Raw genomic sequence first — 26,022 nt, 5'->3', positions numbered from 1 at the left:
TTTCCTTTCTTCAAGTTTTATCCATTAATAGTGTCCAGTTCTTTCTTGAAGAAGCAGTAAAAATAACGGTTTATTTTAAAATGTTTTTCCCAGTTCTGAATCTTCCTTTACTGTACTATCATTCAACCCATAAAGCTTAATCTTATTTTTAGTCTTATTTATTGTTTTCTTTCTTCTCCCATCCCAATTTAACAAAAATTTATATCTTTACAAATATGTACAATCTAGTGGCCATCTGTAAAAATGTATGGCTCATTCTGAATTTAAAGTTCATCACTTCTCTTGCAGAAGGTAGATTACACCATGGGGCGCCTGAGTCCCCCGCCCGTGGCCGCCTTCCTGCCATGGGGAAGAAGCACAAGAAGCACAAGACCGAGTGGCGATCGTCGTACAACGATTATGTAGCCAAGCCCTTGGAGAAGCCATTGAAACTATTCCTTAAAGTTGGAGGAAGTGAGGTTACTGAGCTCTCGGGATCAGGCCACGATTCTGGTTGTTATGACGACAGATCAGATCTTGAACGAGAACGTCATAAAGAAAAGAAAAAGAAGTATGAAAAAGGAAAAGAAAAGCTCCTTGGTGATGAGGAAAGGAGGAAAAGAAAGGAGGAGGAGAAGAGGAAGCGAGAAAAGGAGCATTGTGACACTGAGTGGGAGACTGATGACTTTGATCCTGGAAAGAAGGTGGAAGTTGAACCGCCTCCAGATCGACCAATTAGAGCGTGCAGAACTCAATCAGCTGAAAATGAGAGCACACCTATGCAGCAATTGCTAGAGCATTTTCTTCTACAACTACTGAGGAAAGATCCTCATGGGTTTTTTGCTTTTCCTGTCACGAATGCAATTGCTCCTGGATACTCCATGATAATAAAGGATCCCATGGACTTTGGTACAATGAAAGACAAAATTGTAGCTGAAGAGTACAAATCAGTCACAGAGTTTAAGGCAGATTTCAAACTGATGTGTGATAATGCAATGACTTACAACAGGCCAGACACTGTGTACTACAAATTAGCCGAGAAGATACTCCACACAGGCTTTAAGATGATGAGCAAATAGGCAGCTCTTTTGGGCAATGAAGACACAGCTGTTGAGGAACCTGTCCCTGACGTTGTTCCTGTCCAAGCAGAAACAACTAAGACATCCAAAAAGCCAAGTAAAGAATTTATTAGCTGCATATTTGAGCCAGAAGGAAATGCCTGCAGCCTGACAGACAAAGTAGTGGAAGAACTCGTTAGCCTTGGTGGAACATGCTGCCGATGAAACCCGAGACAGGATTAACAGATATCTCCCAAACAGCAAGATGGGCTACCTAAAACAGAATGGAGATGGGCCTTTACTGTACAGTGTGGTCAACCTGTCATATCCTGAGGCAGAAGATGAAGAGACTCATCCAGTGGACTTGAGTTCCCTCTCAATCAAATTGCTCCCAGGTTTTACTACTTTAGGATTCAAAGATGAAAGAAGAAACAAAGTCACATTTCCTACAGTTCAGGTACTGCACTTTCAATGCAAAATAATTCAGTATTCAGTGCCCTGAAATCAGATGAAATAGAACTGTTATACTCAACCAACGGAGATGAAACTGGTATACAATGTGCCTTTAGCCTACGGAAGTTTGTGAAAGACTCTGGGAGTTACAGTAAGAAAATAGTGGATGACCTACTAGATGAGATCACAGGTGGTGACCATTCCAAAATCATTTACCAACTAAATAGAGGAGGAATATTCCAATGAAACCACCAGATGAAATTAAGATTGATGATTCAGTTGGAGAAAATAACAGCTCTGTTTTGGACTTTATGTCAATGAAATCATATTCTGATGTCTCACTTCATATACCCATGCTCAGTTCATTGGGGAAAGTGAAGAAGGAGCTTGACCATGATGATAACCATTTAAACTTAGATGAAACAATTAAACTCTTGCAAGATCTTCATGAAGCCCAGACAGAACAGGTGGGCTCCAGGCCATCTTCCAACCTCAGCTCTCTTTCTAACACTTCAGCAAGAGATCAGCATCAGCTGGGAAGCCCTTCTCACTTTAGTGTTGGAGGACAGCAAGACATAGTTCACGACCCTTATGAATTCCTTTGGTCTCCAGAAACCGCAACCTCTATTAATAATTAATCTGAGAGATATGGATTTTTGAGGGGTGCATGTTTTGCTTTTTTAAATAATTGCATGTACTGCTTTTATAAAGTTTTTGTCAAGGGACAAAGACTTCCACTGTATCCTCTTTGGAATGAGGAAAGCAGTTGTATTATACTGCCATGGGAGATGGGGAAATTGTCTCCATAATATCATGTCAACATAACACATACAGCAGTTTTTGTATATAGTGTAATGGATGAATCTTGGATAGTGAAGATTTAAATGATGTGTCCTACAGCCATGTGCATAAAGGTATGTTTGACCAGTTTCTGAGCATTATGATTTCTGTCCTAAAAGCTGACTCTAGTCAGTAGTGTTGTACCATTCTATTCCTTTTCTCAAGAGAAGTAAGGTCTTCGAGGAGTGGTACGAAAGACATAATTTCAGAATTTTTATTCCCACATTCCCTATTTTAAAACAGCCTATGTTGTTTTGAATCTAAAAAATGACATTTCTAAGCCTTCTATGCACACCTTTCCCTGTCCTCACAAGGTATTTGATTTGGAAACCTAAAGAGAATAACTTAAAACCTGTTTTGTCGGGGGGTGGCATTGTTGCTTACCCTCTGCTAATAAATGCTGATATACTTGAAGTTAAGGGAATTCACATCCTATTGTCTTATTAACCTGTATACATAGGAAAGGAGTGATAGACACTATGCTGAAAGAGCATACATTTTCCTGCATTTTTTAATGAATTGTTAAGTTTCAGCATTTATGTGACAAGACTTTTTTATTCTTGATATGTTTACTGGATGACTGTTAATATTTACTGAATATTGTAAACACAGCAATTAATAAAAGATATGCCAAAAAAATTTTAAAAAGGTAGATTACACACTTTTCCTATCCTCTACTGTGTTATTTTGGTTTATCTTTTCATTGATCAAAGTATTAAGTTCTCACAGTTTTTAAAATAACATTATTTTTATTCATTAATGAAACTGTATTTTGCCCAGCGAATTTTTATGAATTTTAGCTTACTATTTCTCTGAAATCCAATATGATTCTATCATTTCTCTCATAAAATTTACCAAAAAATTATATTAAACCAGTGTATCATGATCTGTTTTGAATGAACACATGCTATGCTAGTTCTTAATTATCACCAATTCCCTAAGTGCCATAAGCCTTTGCTTTAAGAATTTTGCCACCAAACTGTACTGGGAATAATCATGAACTTTCTTCTTTTAAATCAAGATATTTGCTTTAATTCATAACTAGGAATAGTCTCTTGTCCTCCAAAATTTTAAAAGAAAATTACCTCTTTCTTAGAAATATCTTTTCCTGGAGATCTTTTTGTAAATTAATGTTATATTAATTATTTCTTAGGCATGTTTTTATCCCTCTTATCTAACACAATATCTGTCAAATTATGATCAATTGATAAAGATCATACTTATCATAGATTTAGCATTGAAAAGATTACATTTTAAATGGCATTTAGTGGAAGGCTTTCATTTTGTAGACAAGGAGGTTAGGTGATTTGACTCCGAAAGGAAATCCCTTCCCAATGGACCACACTGCCTTCTTTTTGTTGAATAAATGAATGAAATATTTATTGCAGATAATTTAGTTTTGCCTGAATGAGAAAGTGGGGGGAAATGACCTTTGTGTGTATTTTCTAGGTACAGGAGTTCAAAATGAAAAATCCACGTAACTAAGTTACTACATTAAGTCCTAGACTAAAACAAAGAGGAGATAAATATATCCATCTCAAAACTTTTGTCCTTATTAAATGTTTCAAAATTGCAAATTTACTTAATGAGTAACACTTCTAATTGGAGTGAAAATGGTTCACCCTGTGTCTTTCCATGACAATATCAAGTCCAATTCTAAAAGTTTAAATTATATAGCTAATTGAAGCTCACATTTTAAAAATAGACTTACAAAATTTTTATGAAGGGTAAATATTTTTCTGTCTTTTAAGTGCATTTTCCAATCTACATTTTCATATAATACAAAAGTAACACATACAGAATGAACAAAAATTAGGAAGTGTACAAAATTCATATTGTTTATACTGTGTGGGGGAGGGATAAGGATTTAAAGAAAACAATTATAATTCCACTCATTTGATTCATTGAGAACCTAGTGAAACAATAGTTGCTAAACATTCAAGACAATACTTTCCTTCAGAATTGCAAAACAAATAATCTAACTGATATTACTGAGTCACAAAAATCACTTTTTTTGGCTTTCAATCACTTGGCCTCCTCACAAACCACCTAAGTGGCAAATTATGTACAATCTCATAGCTAATTTTAAATTAATTTAAAGAGAAGGTGCATCCTGAACTACATTTATCATTCTGGAAACTCAGCAGTATTCAAACCATACCTACATAATGCAGAAAAAAAAAAAAAGAGAAAGTTGACATTCGTGGCTAGAGATCAGAAAGACTTAGAAATTCATCTGAAATTGCTGAATATTAATTTAACCTTATTGTTTTGTTAATGGCCATGCTGTGGTGGAGATGCCAAAGTGTACATCAGAAAAACAAATGAGAGAAGAAACAAGTTAGGGAATGTATTCACAAATTTAAAGAAATTTTCCTTTGTGATCAAATTGATGGTCAAAGATATCTAACAGTATACTGCTTGGCTTTGATAAACTGAATGTTCTAGTAAACATAGTCTAAGAAACAGACATACACATACACACACACAAGATACACTGTAAGAATGCATGCTATAGTCTTGAGAAGAGATTGTACAAGATAGCATAGATAAGTGGGTGAAAAAATTCAAAATCGTGACACTAAATAAAAGCACATGCCCTATCTTGCCTGATGAATAGGGTTGCCTTTATATGAAAATATTGCATTTTTATCTAACAGCACAGTAATGACACACTTTCCACAAACATTGAAGATGTCTGCAACCATTTTGCTTCTCAAATTGATTTGGGCTGTGTTCATTAGAAGGCCTGCCTTGGCAGCCAGTCAGCCGCAGGGTGAATGGTGAGACATGAGGAAATGATGAATTGCAAGGAGCATCTGATTCAACACAGACATTTAACCTATTTAGAGACCATGGTCTAAATCTTTGCTGTAGTTGACAATTTTCCTTGTGCCCTGAAACTCTATACATGTCTCTCTTTTTGCCCTGGTTATTTCTAAGTTCAATTGCTATGATGGAATCTCTAAATTCTTGCGCCCTTAAGTGCTTCTGTCCTTCATTCGCCCAAGAGGTGAATGACACTAAGAATTGAGGCTTAGTTTGTCTAGTGCCAAAAGTAGGATGGATTTACCCCTCTTAAACAAGAGTTTATATCTCCTGGGACTCTCCTCTATGTATACTTCTGGCTAAGTAAAATAAAGGCATGAAAAAAAACTGTAAAGAATAAAAGCTTAAACCAGTACAAAATTCTGAAAAATGATGCTACCTAAAGAGAAAGCATGTCATTGTAAATCTGGAACTATCCTTGAAACCAAAAGGACCTGGCCTCAAGATATTCCTTTGACACAAAATAGCTATGAGTGGCCCTGGACAAGATCCTTAGTCTCCCCTAATGGAGTAACAACTCTCTCACCTTATAGATTGCAGAGATGATGCCAAACTACCTTAATACAGGGAGTTCTGTTTACTAATGAAACCATGTACCATGTTCCTTTCTTTTTTCTACCTACCTATTATGGACATCAATCCAAACACATCAGGTCTTCTTGAAATTTACAGATTACCCACAAACTTTGCTTTTTCTCTATTTCTTTAACTCTCCCACCAAACACTTATACACCCATAGGAAAGGGGAAAACATCTTTAGTTGTTTTGAGGTAGCCTATTCCTACTCCAAATCTTCTCAAGTAGAAATCTTAATTATCCAAAGAATAGTAGCCTGAAGGAAGAACAAATGAAGTTATAACAGGAAGGGTATAAGAACCAAATACACCTTTTCAGCTTTTGAAGCATCACCAAAGTTCTAAACAAATTAGTGTTATCATCAGTCAGAAGTAATAAATGGAAAATTGTGGAGAAGCATATTTGAAATCTAAATTAGAGAGGGGGGAATTCAGGTAAATTGAATTTCCCCCAAGTGGAATGAGCTTTGAATCCTCCTTCATTGAGGTTCTTCAGGCAGTGGTTGGATTACTCTCTGCTATGTATGATGTAGGAAAGAATGTTCTTTATGGATAGGTTTCCCTAGATGGCTTCTAATGTCCTTTCTATCTTAGACATTCTGTGACTATTGATACTCAAATTAACAAAACCTGACATTTTATTTTTGAAGAAAAAGGAGTTAAAATTTCATCAGAATTATTCATTCTTAAAAAGCCATTTTGATACCATTCCTCACAAATAAATTTCACATATATGGATTCTTTGTCCTAACTTTTGTGCCAAAATAAGCACATCTGTCTTCATACGCCATCAGTTTTTTTCTCTGGGGATGGATAGCATTTTTCATCATATGTCCTTCAAAGTGGTCTTTGATCATTGTATTGCTGAAAATAGTTAAGTCTTTCACAGCTGATCATCTTACAATATTTCTGCTGCTTTGCACACAGCACATTGCACCTTAAATCAGTTCACATAAGCCTTTCCAAGTTTTTTTTTTTTTTGAGAGAGAATCCTGTTCTTCATTTCTAATATCACAATAGTATCCCATGAGAATCAAGTGTAAAATTTGGTTCAGCTATTCCCCAATTTAGTGGCACCCACTCAATTTTTAATTCCACCAGAAAAGAGTTGCTATAAATATTTTTGTCCATATCACTCCATTTTCTTTTTGTTTTTATTTGTTCTGAAATACAGAACTAGTAGCGGTATTGCTAGGTCAAAAGGTATGCATGGTTTTATACACTTTTGGGAGAAGTTCCAAATTGCTCTATAGAATGGTTGAATCAGTTCACACCTCCACCAATGTTTCTTTAATGTCTCATTTTTCCCACATCCCTTTCAACATTTCTCAATTGCCTTTTCTGTCCAATTACCTAATCAATAGGTATGAGGCAATACATCAGAATTGTTTTTACTTGCATCTCTTCAATCAGTGGTGAATTAGAATATTTTTCATATGACTATAAATTGTTTGATTACTTCATATTAAAGCTGATCATATTCTTTGACCATTTATCATTTCGGAAATGGCTCTCTGTAAGTTTGAGAAATGAGGCCTTTATCAGAGAAACTTGCTTCAGTTTTCCCCCAGTACTATTCTTAATTATATTTCCTTCCATTCTATCCGTCCCGTTTTCTCTCTCTCCTTTCACCCTGTTGCTCCTCAAAACTGTTTTGCTTTTAATTGCCCTCTCCTCCATATGCTCCCTCTTCTTTCACACCACTTCTTTTATCCCTTTCCCCTGATACTTTCCTATAGAGTAAGATAGATATCTATAACATATGGAGTATGTATGCCATTCCCTCTTTGATCCAATTCTGATGAATTCTCATCTCCTCCCTCCTTCCCTTCCACTGTAAAAACTTTTTCTTGCTTCTTTTATGGGAGATAATTCACCCCACTCTACCTCTACTTTCCCTTTCTCCAAGTGCATTCCTCTTTCATCTCTCTGTCATCTTGACTCTGACTCCTCTTCCACTTTGTTTTTGGTGGAGTTAAGTGCTGCCTTCTTAGAGACAGAGGAACTATCCTATTGGTAGATCCTGTGGAGTTCTCATTTTTCATTTAGAACTTTCTGAATTTCCCCATCATTTTCATCAAACCAATCTTGAAGTTTACAAGTATTCTGGCCAAAATGAGTAAATGTAATGGTATACACTAAATTTCTGAAAGCTGCCCATTCATTTTATGCTCCACTGCTGCTTACCTTGTGTTGACTCAACTTTCCCTCCAAGTTAGCAACAAATTGTCCCACCAAGAGAAGTTCTCTAATCGGTTGACAGATTTTTGTCCTTGGGGTCACCACCTTTGTTGAATGTGAATATTCCTTTTGGAGAGGAAAAGTCTATGATCAGTCGAGCACTCTGTCCCAGACATCATCTTTGTCATTCTCATATACTATCTGTTTAGTTTTCTTACGATGACATAATCTATTAAATTATAATATTTCCTATCAGCATACATCCTGACATTTTATTGAACTTAGATAAATGGAAGGCATTGTGGGTGCTCAGAAAGTCATGAGATGAGCAAGTCTGCAGCAGTAACTGATTGTCGCTGTTTTTCACTCTGTTCCTCCCATGTCTGGAAGTATGTACATACTCTTGTTGAGGTTTAGGCTTTGGGGTGCCAAAAACTTTCAGGGTTTCATGATGTGTGATGTGTCATGGTGGAACTGTCTCAAAGAATTCAGAGTTAGACCATCTGTAATCCAAGTATAGGCATTTATTGAGACTGAAACCTCTCGTAAAGTGGAACCAACCATTTCAGAGAAAGCATGATGAATTTTTATAGGATAAAATTGTAATTACATAACAGAAATTATGAATATTAGAAAGGCAGGAAGAGTTTGTTCATGGATGAGGTAATAGGGAAGGGGTCCCAGTGGAACTGTGCATGCACTTATGCACAATGCATACAGAGAAACCCATTTTGGGGGTTATGTATATATGATAATGATATTATCAGACTCTCTATGTCATAAGTTCAGTCTAGGGCAGTTCTTTACTATTACTGTGCAAGTACTATCATAAGATGGGTCCTTTCTGTGGTCTGGTGTTCAAACATCCTGCTCTACATCATGGTAGTGATGTCTTCTGATTGGTTAGCTATTGTCCCACCGAAGAAGCTCTCTAATCGGTTGACAGATTTTTGTCCTTGGGGTCACCACCTTTGTTGAATGTGAATATTCCTTTTGGAGAGGAAAAGTCTATGATCAGTGGAGCTACTGTCTGGTCAAGATGGATAGTTCAGTATTGTGGTCCTGTATTGGGCTAAAGGAATGATGTGCTTGTGGTGGAGTACAAGACTATATCTGTTTCTGTGGGAATGGGGCTGGTGGTAGTGACTGGGATCCCATCATATGGACATACCTGCTGTTTCTGTGGGAACTAAGAGTTCAGGGGGACACCTGTTATTCCAGTGAGCAATGAGACATATATGAAGAAATTAGGACATTGGCAGGGGTTCAGGAATAGGTAGGTACAGTAGGACTGCTGTTCAGTGGGACCTATAATGAAGTCAGAATATTGGGGTTGGGGGCAGCTTTATTAGGATTCCATCGCTCTTGCGTTAAGGTCATCCCAGAATTATTAGTTTTTATAGTTTAAGCACATTCATAATGAAGGTCCCTAAGTCTTCATAAAAATTATCTTTGATCTCATCAGGGTTTATCATGGTGGGATGCTGGTGATGGTGGTGGCATACTTTCTTGCAAGTAGCATTCACATTGTCATGAATCTGTTACTCACTTATTTTGGTAGGCATATAATCTTGCTGAATAGATTAGTTTTGATTGCAAAACCTATGCCAGCTTCATGACTTTCCCCCTCAACTGACTCCACTACAGAAAAATGTGTATCTAGCTCTGACTTCAGTAAACTGCCCTTCATTTGTCAGACTTGTTTCACCCAGGGCTACTATTTGGATGTGATACCTGCTCAGTTCTCTCAAGACAAGAGCTGCTCCTATTTCAGGTTTACCGGATTTTGTGTTATCCGTACATGTGTACATATTTCATGTACTGATGGTGAGTGAAATAATTTTCACAATTTTTTTGTAATTTTGTGGTTTTGTGCACATGCCCACGTGAATGTGTGTGTGTGTGTGTATGTGTGTATGTGCTTTGACTCTAGAGTAGGATCCCTACCTGCCACAGTAAGTAGACCAGCGTTGGGTGAAGCAATTTTCAGGACACTTTTTCCGGTCCCTTTTTCACGCCAGAAGGTGACTAGTGTGGTCCGTACAAAAGGCTTCTCACACACCCTGAATCTCCCTGCTGCTTCAGTGCACTGAAAAGACAACCATCTTACCTGGGCTACATAAAGCGAAATTGTGACTAAAACTCCCGTTATATCCATATTCCCTGCTTTGTCTTCACTTGCATAGTGTCACAGGACTTTGAGGTAAGAGAAAATGGTAAAATAGAACAGTTGACATCTTTTGATTCTTGCATAAGTTGGATTGAAGTGAAAGAGGTGTTTTTTTCCATAAAACATATTCTTAAACTGAAATTTTGTGATATAATCTACTTGAGAAACTTATGAAACTATTTCCAAATTAAGGATAAGAATATGGGTATGTCTCCATTTGTGTTTATGTGTCTATGTATGCACATTTGTGGTTAGTCAAAGAGGAAGTCTGTTATAATAATTTTTTATTTAATAAAAGCTGTTTTCATTATTTCACAGAAGTGAAATTTTATGAAATTATCTGAAACAGTATACACACATATACACATATGTATGTATGTATATGTATGTATGTGTGTTTATACATACACATGTACATCCACATAAAATCTTTGAGGGCAAGCACTTTTTCATTAGTCTTTGTATTGCATTATTGTGATTCCTGCTACATTCTATGAGTTTCATAAAAACTTATCCACTGATCTAATATTGTATACTATATTGTAATTTTATATTGTTTACATAGTCATTCTTTGATTCATTGAGAATTTGTTAATGGGAATGATATATGACAGGCATTGTGATAGACACAAAAACAAAATAACACAGCCCATTCCTGCCCTCCAGAAATGTACATTCTGTTGAGGGTAAACAACTAAGTTTGTTTCAGTTTGGAATACCCTCAGTAAATCCTTCCCCTTGCTCCAATTGCTCTTGCTGGATCTTTCATTTTGTGGAAGGATACAGTGACCTTTTTATAACTAATTCTCTCTCTCTCTCTCTCTCTCTCTCTCTCTCTCTCTCTCTCTCTCTCTCTCTCTCTCTCACACACACACACACACACACACCCCAACACACACACAGATACACACAGGGATTCAGTGCCTTTCTTCCTGAGTTTGTGAAAATTTTCTGCTCATGTATTTCTCTTTTTTTGTTGCTATCATTTTCCCCCATCAGGAACATTTGAAATTTAAACACCTGTCTTGTTTAAAATTTATGTTCTTTAATTGATGCTTAGACTTGAGTTTTCAAGGTATGTCATTTTGGTTTGCAACTTCAGCTCCAACGCTTTTTAAAATTGTACTGCTCCATTCTACTGCATATGGTATAATCTTGGATTATTCATATTTTGATTCATTAATATATGAAGTTTTTATTTTCCTGCACACTTGGAGAATTTGTCTCTTGCCATTGTATCCTTTTTAATGTCCTCGAATTTAAAGTGTCTTGTTGTTGTTGTTTTCCTAGTTTTGAAAGCAATTTGTGGATTCTTTCATTTAGTGCTTTACTATTGGTATTCAGCAATTCCATTCAATTTCAAAATACTTTTTAATATATTGCAATGGAGAGTCATTTTGTTTGTTTTGGTGAGTGTGTGCGTGTATGTGTGTGTGTGTGTGATTTGCCTTGTTCTTTTAACAGAGCTATGACTTCAGAATCCTTTATTTGTGGGCTGAGTTTTTATTAATGTTTCCATCCCCTTGAGATCTGAAGTAGTTAATTCTATTATTTTTTGGTTGTTGCTTTTATCCTATCATTCACTTTCTGCAGCTTCCTAATTTGGTGTTGGACACACCTCTGGGGATGTATTGTAAAGCTGTTTCAGTCTCTTCTCACACTGGAAAATACAGTGTTCACCAGCTTATTAGCCTCAGGAGGGAGTGATATAGCTTCAGATAGGTTTCAGTCCCTTTTCTGAGAGACAATATTGTTCCACGAACATTAGTACCTTGCCACTGATCCTCCCTTAGTTCTCCTCCTTTTCCTCTTGGGCTGTGTTGAATCAATCTTCTGCTGCTTTTTTTTTTTTAATAGGATAGGAGGAGGATTGAGAGATTTTCTGGGCATTGCCTCTATAAGCTTAAGAATCCCTCTCTTATGGGCAACCTCGGGCAGAAGGTAGAATATTAAGACAAGCTTCCTAGTCTGGTTGGAGAGGATACAGTTCAGAATAAATTCTCAAAGAATTTTGTTGTCAATGGTGGAATAGGAACTTGATAGTATGTACTTGGGGCTACTGGATGTACTAGTAAATTCTCAGCATTAAGGGATCCCTATTTTGACTTTATTCACAAACCACTTAGTTCGTTTTGATATCTCTACTCAACTTGTTAGACTGGGAGGGGAGTTAGCATTATCCATAATGGAGAAGTTTGGCTAGATATTCCAGTGAGATCATGAAAAAAATTGCATGCTTTTATAAATTCTAGCTATAACAATGATACTCACATATTCAAAAGAATTTTTGATTTCATTTATTTGAAAGTTCTTTTCAATTTTTGAATTTCATGCAGTCTTTCCATGTTTGCCTGTCTTCATTTTCACTGTCCTGATTCTACCAATGTTTCATCACAGGGCATCCAGGCAATGTGCTGTCAGTTTTTCACAACTTCTTCTGTTCCTTTCGGGGATACCAGTGGAAAACTGGCTATTCACTTTGATTCCTCTTTCTTGCTAGTAGGTAAATCAATCTTATCTTCCAATCTCAACTGATGCAGAAAAAGCTTTTGACAAAATACAACATCCATTCCTATTGAAAACACTGAAGAACATAGGAATAAATGTAAATTTCCATGAAAAAATGAGAAATGTCTACCTAAAACCTTCAGCAAGCATTATATGCAATGGGGAGAAGCCAGAGGCATTTCCAATAAGATCGGGGTGAAAGAAGGATGTCCATTATCAAGACTATTATTCAAAACGGTACTAGAAATGTGAGCTATAGCAATAAGAGAAGGAAAAGAAATTGAAGGAATTAGAATTGGCAAAAAAGAAACTTAAGTAATAACTTTTTGCAAATGATATGGTGATATACTTAGAGAATCCCACAGAATCAAGTGAAAAACTTGAAATAATAAAGAACTTTGGCAAACTTGCAGGTTACAAAATAAACTCACACAAATCTTCTGCATTTCTATATATTACTAACAAAGTACAACAGCCAGAGATAGAAAGAGAAATCTCATTTAAGCTAGTGTAGACACTATAAAATATTTGGGAGTGTACCTGCCAAAACAAACCCAGGGACTATATGAACACTATTACAAAACACGTTTTACACAAATAAAGGCAGATCTAAGTCAGTGGAAAAACATCAGTTTCTCATGGGTGGGGTGAGCCAATATAATAATAATAATGACAATTCTACCTAAATTAATTTACTTATTCAGTGTCATATCAATCAAACTAACAGATAATTCTTTTGTAGAGATAGAAAAAAAAAAAAACAAAACTTTGAAACTCATCTGGAAGAACAAAAGGTCCAGAATATCAAAAGGAACTAATGAAAAGAAATACTAGGGAAGGTGGTCTAGCTCTACCAGATCTGAAATTGTATCATAAAGCAGCAATTATCAGTACCACTTGGTACTGGCTAAGAAACAGAAGGTTAGACCAGTGGAATTAGTTAGGTACTCGAGACACAGTAGTCTATGAATATAGCAATGTACTGTTTGATAAACCGAAGGACCCCAGCTTCTGGGATAAGAACTCACAGTTTGACAAAAATTGCTGGAAAAACTGGATAACAGTGTGGCTGAAACTAATCCTAGATCAATACCTGACACCAGACATGAGAATAAAATATAAATGGGTACATGATCTAGGTATAAAGATTGATACTATAAACAAATTAGTGGAGCAAAGAATAGTGTATTTATCAGATTTATGGAGAAGAAAGACTTTTTGACTATAGAAGAGATAGACAGCATTATAAAGTTCAAGTAATTTTGATTACATTAAATTGAAAAGATTTTGAACAACCAAACCCAATGCAACCTAAATTAGCAGGGAAACAGAAAACTGGGAAAGAATTTTTGCAACTAGTGCCTGTGGTAAAGGCCTTATTTCTGAAATATTTAGAGTACTGAGTCAAATGTACAACAATACAAGTCATTCCCCAAATGATAAATGGTCAAAGGATATGAACAGGCAGTTTTCAGAGGAAGAAATTAAAGGTATCCATAGTCATGTGAAAAAATGCTTCAAATCACTATTGATTAGAGAGATGCAAATCAAAACAACTCCGAGATACCACATTACACTTGTCAGATAAGCTAACATGACAAAACAGGATGATGATAAATGTTGGACAAGATGTGGGAGAGTTGGAGCACTAATTCATTGTTGGTGGGGTTGTGAGCTGATCCAAACATTCTGGAGAATAATTTGGAACTATGCTCAAAGGGTTACAAAAATGTGCATATCCTTTGACACAGTAGTACTGCTTCTAGGACTGTATCCCCAAGGGAAAGGGTCCCACATGTACAAAAATATTCATAGAAGTACTCTTAGTGTTGGTCAAAAATTGGAAATCAAGGGGATACCCATCAATTGGGGAATGGCTGAATAAACTGTGGTATATGCATGTACTGGAATAATATTTTGCTATAAGAAATTATGAACAGGAGTATTTCATAGAAAAAAAAGGCTTATATGAACTGATGCTGAGTGAAAGGAGCAGAACCAGGAGAACTTTGTACACAGCAATAACCACAGTGTGCGAGCATTTTTTCTGGTAGAACTTCATTGAAATTCAAGGAATTAAAAAATTCCCAGTGATCTCTTAAGGCAAAATGCCCCACACATCCAGAGAAAGAACTATTGAATTCAGTCAAAGAATGTAACAGATCATTTTCTTTTGTATTGTGCTTTGTTTTGTTTTATGATTTCTACAATTTATTTTAATTCCATGAGAAATGGCTAAGTTGAAAATGTATTTAATAGGAATGTATGTGTAGAACCTATATAAAATTGCATGCTGTCTCAGGGAGGCAGTAGGAAAGTTGTGGAGTAGGAGGGGGAGGGAGGGGAAAAATATAAGTTATATGGAAGTGATTGTAGAACACTGAAAACAAATAAAGCAATAATAGTTTTAAAAAATCTTATCTTCCTATTGTACAATTTCCAATGATAGCCCTTTTCTCCTGTTCTTCACATTTTATTTAGTTATATGTTACAATAGCATGCACTTAATATACCCATTTCCATTTGCATCTTTACTTCTCAGGAAACAATAGCATGCCATGATTCACAATCCTATGGAAACACCAGTAAAATGAAAATATTTTAAAACTGAATCTTTGACTTCATTTAATTTAGGGGTCAGTAAAATAAATTTACCATTCCATGTAGCAATAATTCCTATTATCCTCTTTACAAATTCTAGGTCTATTTCACCATCTAACTCTCCTCTTTATTCAAGATATACATACTTTTGAATAATAGAGTGTCTATTCAAATGACTATTGAAATGTGGACAATAGACATTGTTGACTTAGTCTTTTGTATATGACTGAGTAGACCAGAATCCTTGGAGAGCCTATATAGGAGCAGATTTAAGTCCGCATCAAACACAGAAAAACCCCCTTGACCTAGACTCTGATCTCCTTCTCCTCCATCACAGTGGTGAATATCTTTAACATTTGTATATATGTTTCTTCTGATGTTTATTATCAAAAAGTCATTGATGCATCTTCTCTGGTTTCTCCACTGTTGGGACTGCAGAGCTGGCTCTGGTGTCATGGACACCACTTAGGATTTCCTGACGTGTCTGAGCAGGGACTTGGGATGAATTTGCTCTTTGCCAAGAGGATCCAATCCCCTCCCGCCCTCTCTCAGGGGGTTAAGATGCTGTTTTCCCTAGGGATGTTAACGTTGTCAGTCACACAAATACATACTGTTTCGACTGTCCAGCTGTTTGCATTCTTTAACCTACTACCTGTGGAGGCAGATATTTTAGCATATAATTTTTAAAATGTATCACAGACATTTGGTGACCTACCAGCAAGATTTGTTTATAGACTTCCAACCAAAGGTTTAAAGGAATTTCTGTTGAACTGAAAACCAGAGAAAGCCTGTGAAAATATAAGATCTCCACCACTGAAAGACAACTCCATCAGTCCCTTCATTGTATCAATTAGAAGATTTGATTTTAATTTTCATATTAAGGTTTTACATTCACAGAAAGTGGGATATAAAACAGCCATAGTTCACAATGTTGATTCTGATGACATTTTTACATGCGATCCAATGACACTGGTATTTTAAAGAAGACCGATCTTCCTTCTGTCTTAATTCGTGAGGCATCACCTAATTTACTAAAGTTGAATTCACATGTGAAAAAGGAGACACTATTGTTTTCTGGAGTTTAACATTCTTCTAGAATATTACTTAATACCATTCCTTATCAGAGGGAGTGTATCTCCTCATTATTTTCATCTTCATGATCACAAAATTTGTGCAGGACAGGCAGAGAGCTAGAAGGAATCAACTTCGTAAAGATAAACTTAAGCAACTATACAAAAATTCAATAAAGGAAATGAGTAGGATATATATGCCATTTCCCTGGATGAATATCAATATGGAGACAAACTCAGAAGCCTTCCTTGATGCCATGCATATCACTGCAAATGTGTGGATCCTTGCCTAACTAAAACAACAAGAAGATGTAAACAGAAAGTTGTTCCTTCTCAAGGAGATTCAGATGCACATCATAGTCAAGGAGAGAATGAGGTCTCAGAACATACCCCTTTACTTAGACAATTAGCTGTGACTAGTGCCCAGTCACCTGGGATTTTTTCAGAATCTCATTCCCATCAGAACATGACAGAATCTTCAGACTACAAAGAGGAGGATGACCATGAAGATACTGACAGGAGTGATGCAGAAAATGAAGGTAATTAAGAGACTGGGGTTGTCCAATAGCAACCCAGTGGTGACAGGGATTACAGCATAGCAAATACAGTTTGAACTTCCAACTCTATTCATCTTCATATCTTGTATGAAAAAACTTGTTGATCAACGTATTTCTGTATATGCATTTAAATACATACTTTCATTGTCCATTCCCCCCTACAGTTACTTTTGTAGAGAGGAACTTTAGCGAGTGCTATGCTTTAATGAGATCAAATATTTATGTGTATGTATATATATATATATATATGCGTGTATGCACTTACACATATGTATATATACACATGTACATGTATGTATATACAAATATGTGCTTGTGCACATATATGCATATAACATGTATACGTATATTGTGTGTGTGTATATATATATATATATATATATATATATGTACATATATATTCTTAGGTTTTCATCCACGAAAAGCACACACTTCTTATTTCTAAATCATAACATTATCAAGGTACTGGATCTCAAGCATCATTCTCTTTTTCAAATGGAACACAGCCAAAAAGTTTAAAAAAGAAAAGTCACAGCTAGTATGGCTTGCAGTGAAGACTTGATTACAATATACAAGTATAATTAATACCATAATGAATTCTGCTGCCACACTAAGCACGGTCTAGCCAAATTGCCCAGAACTTTTGGTCTCAACTTGTGGATTCCATTTGATCTGTCTGATGATTGATTCTCCAGTGTAGATCATTGCATGGGTATATTGCTAGAGGAAATGAAATATATTAATTTTTATTCTTGTTACAAAGGAAATCTGAACAAAGAAGACAGCCACAGCTAAATGAAAGGACAATTAATCAATATTCTTATAAAATTTTTTTTTAAAAGAAGAAACTTGTAGAATAGATTTTTATCATGTACTAAGTGACAAGCAACTTTGTTTCCTAAAAACTTGACTAAACCATAGTACATAACTATTAAATATCTGTAAAAAGACTATAGCAAAATATTTGTCACATACAAAAATATCAATTATTGCATATAATATGGTCAAGAAATCTTAATAAATATTTGATAAAATCTTTTACATCAGCATATATTATGATACTTGTTGACTTCAATTTCTTCAATGTTATGATACAAAAAGTGGGACAGGAAGAAATACATACGAAAATATGGTTCTAGGAAAAGATAGGAAATACAAAATGATTACATATTATACTAATATTTTGTGTTTCTATGTCATAAACCTTGCTTCAAAAATATAAGCATTAGACATGGAGAGGATGAAATAATATCACAATGAATGAAACTGATTACATTTTAATATGTGGGAGAAATGTCTACCATTTTCATAACAGTTATCTATACCAGCTTTCCGTGTACTCTTTTGTAATTTCTGTGACACCTCAATATCTTGGCTCTCCTCTTTCCTTTCGAACTTCCACTTTCTCTATTTTTATTAGGACTTTTTATCCCTCTTCATTTCCTCTAAATATGAACATTCTCTAAGACTCAGAATTTTGTCTCCTATCTCTTCAGACTCATTTACCCAGAATTCCTCTATTCTTATACTACCAAGTGTCAAATCAATGCTAATGAGTCCTAAGCCTGTATCTAAATTTGTATCTCCATCTTCTGCATGGAAAGCCTATTACTTGAATCCAGGTCTACTGTCTCATTTTTCAAGCTATTTAAGAGGCGCATGTCCTAGTCCTTCAAATAGATAAAGGCTTCTCAAGTATAGAAATCAAGTCTCCATTCCCCAATTAACTCTGTTCCTGGCTTCTAGACTTCAAATTCATTTTTCTGTCACTATTTTGTCCTAGAATTTCCTGCAGCCTCTTGGAATTCCTTGCCTTGGAATATCCAAATTTTCTGGAATTATCTCAATCTAGAATAATCTGTAAATTTTGCCCCCTGCTCCTCCTAGCGAATTACTCCCGTGGTCTCCACTTTCTCCAATTGCCTAGGTTGACCTTTATTACCCTCCCAACCCTGTGGTTTCGTGATATCAAAGCCATGGCCCTGTGCTGGGTACCTTCATTCTCCCTTCACTCTTTCTAGCTCCCCTTTTGTACAGTAGATTCCCTCACAAGAATATATCCTACTTCAGGGAGGAAATTCTCTTTATTTTTGCTCTTTTTAGCTTGTTATCCCACAAGTTGATGACCAGTAAATATTCTACTTCTATTATGTTGTCTATACTATTCTTCCTTCTTTATTCTCTTATTTAGCATTTGTATAGCACTTACAATATTCTAAGAAATCAGTATATGTAATTTCATTTGACCTACACAGTCTTATGAGGTTAGGGAAAGCAAGGGAATAACCATTTATATACTGGGCACTATATGGCAAGAAATGTGTTAAGTATTTTTTCCATTCAAATATTATGAAATTTGACCCTTAGAACAACTCTTAGGCAGAGTTTTCAGTTGAGAAACTGAGGTAAACACAGCTCAAGTGACTTATCCATGGTCACATAGTTAGCCAGTGCCTGAGGCTGCATTTAAGTCATCCTAGTCTTAGAGAAGTTAATCTAGTTTTCTAAGTCTACCTACGTGCAGGAGTCTTTCTTAGATTCATCTAATCTCCCCATCCTCAATTGCTAGAGTTTTCCCCCTCATGTTGTTTACCAGTTGTCCTTTTCGTATCTTGTGCACACATATTCCAACAGTGGGAAGCATTTGGGCATGAGGTCATATACGACCATTTAGGTCACCAAGTGTGGCCCATTGACTGAATCCAAATATCACAGAATAAATCCCTGAGAATCACTTGTAGTTTCCTCCTTTATAATAAAAGCTCTTTGAGGATAGAGGCCAAATTTTAGTCTTTCTTCATATTCCCAGGGTTTAGAACAATGTCTAGTACACAGTAAGTGTTTAATAAATGTTTGCTTGCCAACTATCTGACAGAGCTAGTAGTCAATGATTTGTCACTGAAGTCAAGTCTTGTGACTCTTAGTCTGGTGCTTTTTCCTATTTCACTGCTCTTTTCCTTCTGGTTTTACTCTCTGTGAAGCCTGGGGAAAATATATGTCCATTAGATGTCTGCAGTGTCACTGATGTCAGCATTGTCTTCTGTGACATTTGCCAGACTACTGTATCAACCTTTCTAGAGCACCATGAGTTTTATTTTTAATCAGATCCAACTTTCTGAGGATCCTCTCCTACATACATTGCTATAGATCTCATTAAGTGAGTGTATTTTTCGCAAAATCATATGATCTGAACCATCTTAATAAAAATTACCTTGAATGTTTTCATTGGCACTTAAATGTAAATAATGTATAAATCTGGCAAATAAATGCTATTCAAATACATTTCTTTGTCATAAATAACTTTAACTCAGAAAATACTTTACCAAAACTGAATGAAAAGAAGACAGATTAAAATAGTATTATTTTAAAAAGTATTTCCCTTAAAAATCCGAAAAATTTAAAGCTTTTTAGCATTTCTGTATGAAATATTGGCAAAAAAAGAATCTCTTGAGGGGGCGGGGCCAAGATGGTGAAGTAGAAAGACACACATATGCAAGGTCTTCCCACACAACCCATAAAACACCTGTACAGAGGGACTCTCAACAAATTTTGGAGCAGCAGAAGTGGAGAACAACAGAGTGGAAGAGATTTCAAGTCCAGGGTGACCTGAAAGGCCCACGGAAAACATTGGTTGTACTGGACACAGAGGAGAGCCCAGCCGAGCCTTGGCCACACAGAGCAGCGTGACTCTGGGAGGAGGAGACATTGGGGGCGGTATCTCTAGTCACAGCAGCAGCTAATCCCCAGTCCGAGAAGCAGCAGTCCACAGATCCCTCAACTCACAGACGCCAAAGGTCAGAGATGGGGTTTTTTTCAGCTGGCCAGGAAGGGAGAAGGGCCTTCCCATAGTTCCAGTATCAGGCAGAGGCCTGCAGAAGCCAAATCCAGGAGGCAGCAACAGTTCTCACCACAGCCCGTACAGCAGCCTGCATCCATTGATAGATCATAAAAACCTCTGGAGGTACTGAGGAGCTGAATATTACCTTAGCCCTATGGAGAGGCCCTGAGGGAGCTGATCTTTGTCTCACGCTGAATGGCGAACCTGCCCATGTAGCTTATCTGAAAATCAGCTCCCAGTGCTGACTTGGCAGAAGTAGAGGCCAGGTAGCTGTGGAGAGGAAACTGCTAAGATTTTAGACGCAAAAATTTCTGCCTGCTTCTAGATCAGTGTCCACACTGGATTGAGCCACCTTAGAGGAACTGAGATCTTACAGATCGCCAGAGTATACCCTGCTCTCGACAAAGGACCCAAAAGTCAAATAACTGGCTGGGAAAATGCCTTAAAAAGGGAAAAAAATTAAGACTATAGAAGATTACGCTCTTGGTGAACAGATATCTTCTCCCATTCTTTCAAATGAGGAAGAACAATGCTTATCATCAGGGAAAGACATGAAAGTCAGGCTTCTGTATCAGAAACATCCAAAATAAATATTCAATGGTCTCAGGCCATTGAAGAGCTCAAAAAGGATTTTGAAAATCAAGTAAGAGAGGTGGAGGAAAAACTGGGAAGAGAAATGAGGGAGATGCAAGAAAAGCATGAAAAGTGGGTCAACACTTTGCTAAAGGAAATTAAAAAAATGCTGAAGAAAATAACATCTCTAAAAAAAGGCTAACTCAATTGGCAAAAAAGGCTCAAAAAGCTAATGAGGAGAAGAACGCTTTAAAAAGCAGAATTAGCCAAATGGAAAAGGAGGTTCAAAAGCTCAGTGAAGAAAATAGTTCTTTCAAAATTAGAGTGGAACAGATGGAGGCTAATGACTTCATGAGAAACCAAGAAATCACAAAACAAAACCAAGTGAATGAAAAAAAAAAGATAATGTGAAATATCTCACTGGAAAAACAACTGACCTGGAAAATAGATCCAGGAGAGACAATTTAAAAATTATGGGACTACCTGAAAGCCATGATCAAAAAAAGAGCTTAGACATTATCTTTCACGAAATTATCAAGGTAAACTGCCCTGATATTCTAGAACCAGAGGGCAAAATCAATATTGAAAGAATCCACCAATCACCACCTGAAAGAGATCCAAAAAGAGAAGCTCCTAGGAACATTGTGGCCAAATTCCAGAGTTCCCTGGTCAAGGAGAAAATATTGCAAGCAGTTAGAAAGAAACAATTCAAGCATTGTGGAAATACAATCAGGATAACACAAGATCTAGCAGCTTCTACATTAAAGAATCAAAGGGTGTGGAATATGATATTCCAAAAGTCAAAAGAACTAGGACTAAAATCAAGAATCACCTACCCAGCAAAATTGAGTATAATACTTCAGGGGAAAAATGATCTTTCAATGAAGTAGAGGAGTTTCAAGCATTCTTGATGAAAAGACTAGAGCTGAAAAGAAAATTTGACTTTCAAACACAAGAATGAAGAGAAGTGTGAATAGGTAAACAGCAAAGAGAAGTCATAAGGGACTTACTGAAATTGAACTGTTTACATTCCTACATGGAAAGACATTATTTGTAACTCTTGAAACTTTTCAGTATCTGGGTAGTTGATGGGATTACATACACACACACACACACACACACACACACACAGAGCACAGAGTGAATTGAATGGGATGGGATAATATTTTTAAAAAATGAAATGAAGCGGTGAGAGAAAAATATATTGGGAGGAGAAAGGGAGAAATGAAATGGGGCAAATTATCTCTCATAAAAGAGGCAAGTAAAAGACTTTTCAGCAGAGGGAAAAAATGAGGAGGTGAGGGAAAAAACATGAAGCTTACTCTCATCACATTCAACTAAAGGAAGGAATAAAATACACAATCTTTTTGGTATGAAAACCTTTCTTACAATACAGAAAAGTGGGGGAGAAGTGGATAAGCAGGGTGGGAAGAATGATGGAAGGGAGGGCAGTGGGAGGAAGGAGTAATTAGAAGTCTACACTCTTGTGGAGGGATAGGATCAAAGGAGAGAACAGAATAAATGGGGGGGCAAGACAGGATGGAGAGAACTATAGTTAGTCTTACACAACACGACTATTATGGAAGTCATTTGCGAAACTTCACAGATATGGCCTATATTGAATTGCTTGCCTTCCCAAAGGGGATTAGTGGGGAGGAAAGGATGAAGAGAAGTTCGAACTCAAAGTTTTAGGAAAAACTGTTGAGTGTTGTTCTTGCAACTAGGAAATAAGAAATGAAGGTAATGGGGTATAGAAAATTATCTTGCCCTACAAGGCAAAAGAGAAGATGGGGATAAGGGAAGGGAGGGATGTTAGAAGGGAGGGCAGATTGGTGATAGGGGCAATTAGAATGCTTGGCATTTGGGGGTGGAGGAGGGGATAAATGGGGTGAAAATTGGAACCCAAAATTTTGTTCAAATTAAAGTTGAAAACTTAAATAAATGAATTTAAAAAGAAAAAAAAGAATCTCTTTCCTTATTCGCTGAAAAGGAGGGAAAAAATACATTGCTCTCAGGGTAGAGACTATGAAGATTTCTTGCTAAGTGGTTTTGTTGTTGTTTTCTTATTATTCTCTTGAACTTTAAAAAGGAATTTTAACTTTAAAGAGCCAGACAGTATAATATATTCTCACAGAGTTTCATGGTAAATGATAGTCATCTCTTTCTCAAGTTACCTGGAACAATCACACTTATAACCTAATAGCAACTTAAGAATGATACTATGGATATTTTAGTCATCCTTGAGTCTATAAGTCACAAGAGCCCTGTGAATTCACAGTGTGTGTTTATTTGTGTAGTGGGAAGATTTGGTGGGCAATGGGGAGAAACTTTACTATCAGTTATCTGAGAGTAATACAAGAGATCTGATGGCTTTAAGCCCAGATTTCCAGAGAGGTATGTTATTTCTTTTCTGAAACAATGAAGTCATTTGACACATTGGTATATAGTTTATGGATTTAGCATTGACATAATTACAGCTGGATACCAAAATATCATATCTTGGCTTTCCAACAGACTTATCCTGTAAGCACAGAGGAATTATACAGTTGAGATTAAAGAAAACCACTCATAGCTTTCATCAGAGCCCTGTATAACAATATATTTCTGCTGAATCAAGCAGAAGTGTGTGGGTGGGTGGGTGGTTGCAGGGTGTCAGAAAATTTACCTAGTGTCAATTTTTGGTTTATTTGTTTGGAGTTTTCGTTTTTGCTTCAGACCTATGCAAAAGATTCTGATGAGCAAAATGAAAATAAATCAGAGACGACCCTTCAACTTATTGTCTTAGAAGCAGTGGGAGGGCAGAGCCAGTATGACAAAACAAAAGCAAGGACTTACTTGAGTTCTTTCCCAAAACCCCTAAGTACCTGTAAAAAAATAATTCTGAACAAATTTTGGAGCTGTGGAAGAAATGGAATGGTGGTGTGAAGAAAATCTCTAGTCCCAGAAACATCTATCATGTCATACTGGGAGCAGAACTCAGTGCAGCATGGATTGTGCTGGTATAGACGGGGCCTAAACAGGCCTGGACGAACTGAAACACTGACACCTATGGTGGTTTCCAAACTTCTCAATCCAAAAATTCTGAGGACAGCATAGAAGATCAGTAGGAAAGCTCTGTTGGACCTGGGTGAGAGAGTAGCAGAGTAGCCCCAGGCCAGTTGTGGCAGAGGGGGCATAGAAGCCCACGGCAACCACAGCCCCAGCACCAAAAACAGCAGGAGCAACAGCAGCAGCAGCTGTTTCTGGAGCTCAGGAGATCTAGGCCCACAAATTATGGGAGAATTGAGCAGTTGACAGTTCACCTCCCCACACCCTTAGATGTAGAGAACGACTTTGACAAAGAACTTGAAAGGCAGATAATCGACTGGGGAAATGAGTAAAAAACAGAAAATAAATCAGTATAGAATATTGCTTCGATGACACAAGTAGAAGACAACAAATTCAAAGCTCCTACATCCAAAGTCCACAAGAAAACTGAATTGGTCTCAGACCATGGAAGAGCTCAAAAAGGATTTTGAAAATCAAGTAAGAGAAGAAGAGCAAAAATTGGGAAGAGAAATGAGAATGATGCAAGAAAATCATGAAAAACGAGTCAAAGGCTCGTTTATAAAGATTACCCAAAAAAATTCTGAAGAAAATAGCACATTGAAAAAAGACTAACTCAAATGGCAAAGGAGATACAAAAAGTAAATGAGGAGAAGAATGCCTTAAAAAGAGGTGGCCCAAATGGAAAAAGAGGTCCAAAATCTCAGTGAAGTAAATAATTTCTTCACAATTAGAATGGAGCAAATGAAAGTTAATGACTTTATGAAAACTCAAGAAATTATGAAACAAAACCCAAAGAATGTAAAAAATAGAAGACAATGTGTGATACCTCATTAGAAAAACAACTGACCTGGAAAATAGATGCAAAAGAGATAGTGCAAAAATTATTGGATTACCTGAAAATAATGACCCACAAAAGAGCCAAAACATCATCTTCCAAGAAATTAGGAAGGAAAACTGCCCTGATATTCTACAACCAGAGGGTACAGTAGATATTGAAAGAATGTACTGATCATCAGCTGAAAGAAATCCCCAAAGGAAAACTCCTAGGAATATTGTAGCCAAATTCCAGAGTTCCCAGGTCAAGAAAAAAAATATTGCAAGGAGTCAGAAAGAAACAATTTGAGTATTTTATTGTGGAAACACAATCAGGATAACACAAGATATTGTAGCTTCTACATTAAGAAATTAAAGGCTCGGAACAGGATATTCCAGAGGTTGAAGGAACTAGGATCAAAACCAAGAATCACCTACCTGGAAACACAGAATATAGTACTTCAAGAAAAAAAATGCTCATTTAATGAAATAGAGAATTTTCAGACATTCTTGATGAAAGCTTCAGAGCTGAATAGAAAATTTGATTTTCAAATACAAGAATCAAGAGAGGCATTAAAAGTACACAGAAAAGGCAAATATCATAAGACACTTTCTAAAGTTGAACTGTTTACATTACTACATGGAAAGAGATAATTTGTAACCCTTGAGAGTTTTTGCAGGATTAGGGGAGTTGCAAGGATTATATAAATATAGACAGAGGGTACAGCGTGAGTTGAGTATGACAAGTGATATACAAAAAATGAAATTAACGTATGAGAGAGGAATATATTGGAAGAAGGAGAAAGGTGGACATTTAATGGGGTAAATTATCTCTCATATGAAAAATGCAAGAAAAAAGCTTTTACAATGGAGGGGAAGGAGGGTTATGAGAAGGAAACAGAAAATTTTATTCTCATCAGACTTGGCTT

At 36.4% G+C, this 26,022-nt stretch overlaps 2 pseudogenes; both read left to right on the top strand.

The window, feature by feature from the left end:
- Window positions 1-211: 211 nt before the first annotated feature.
- Window positions 212-2,128, top strand: LOC140523690 (bromodomain-containing protein 9 pseudogene; annotated as a pseudogene).
- Window positions 2,129-15,755: 13,627 nt separating this feature from the next.
- On the top strand, window positions 15,756-16,877 carry LOC140523689 (E3 ubiquitin-protein ligase RNF13 pseudogene; annotated as a pseudogene).
- The last annotated feature ends 9,145 nt before the right edge of the window (window positions 16,878-26,022 follow it).

This window comes from Notamacropus eugenii, chromosome 2 (assembly GCF_028372415.1).
Source record: "Notamacropus eugenii isolate mMacEug1 chromosome 2, mMacEug1.pri_v2, whole genome shotgun sequence".
Taxonomy (NCBI): Eukaryota; Metazoa; Chordata; class Mammalia; order Diprotodontia; family Macropodidae; genus Notamacropus; species Notamacropus eugenii.
The sequence above is the reverse complement of the archived record's forward strand: the minus strand, read 5'-3'. Positions and strand labels throughout refer to the sequence as shown.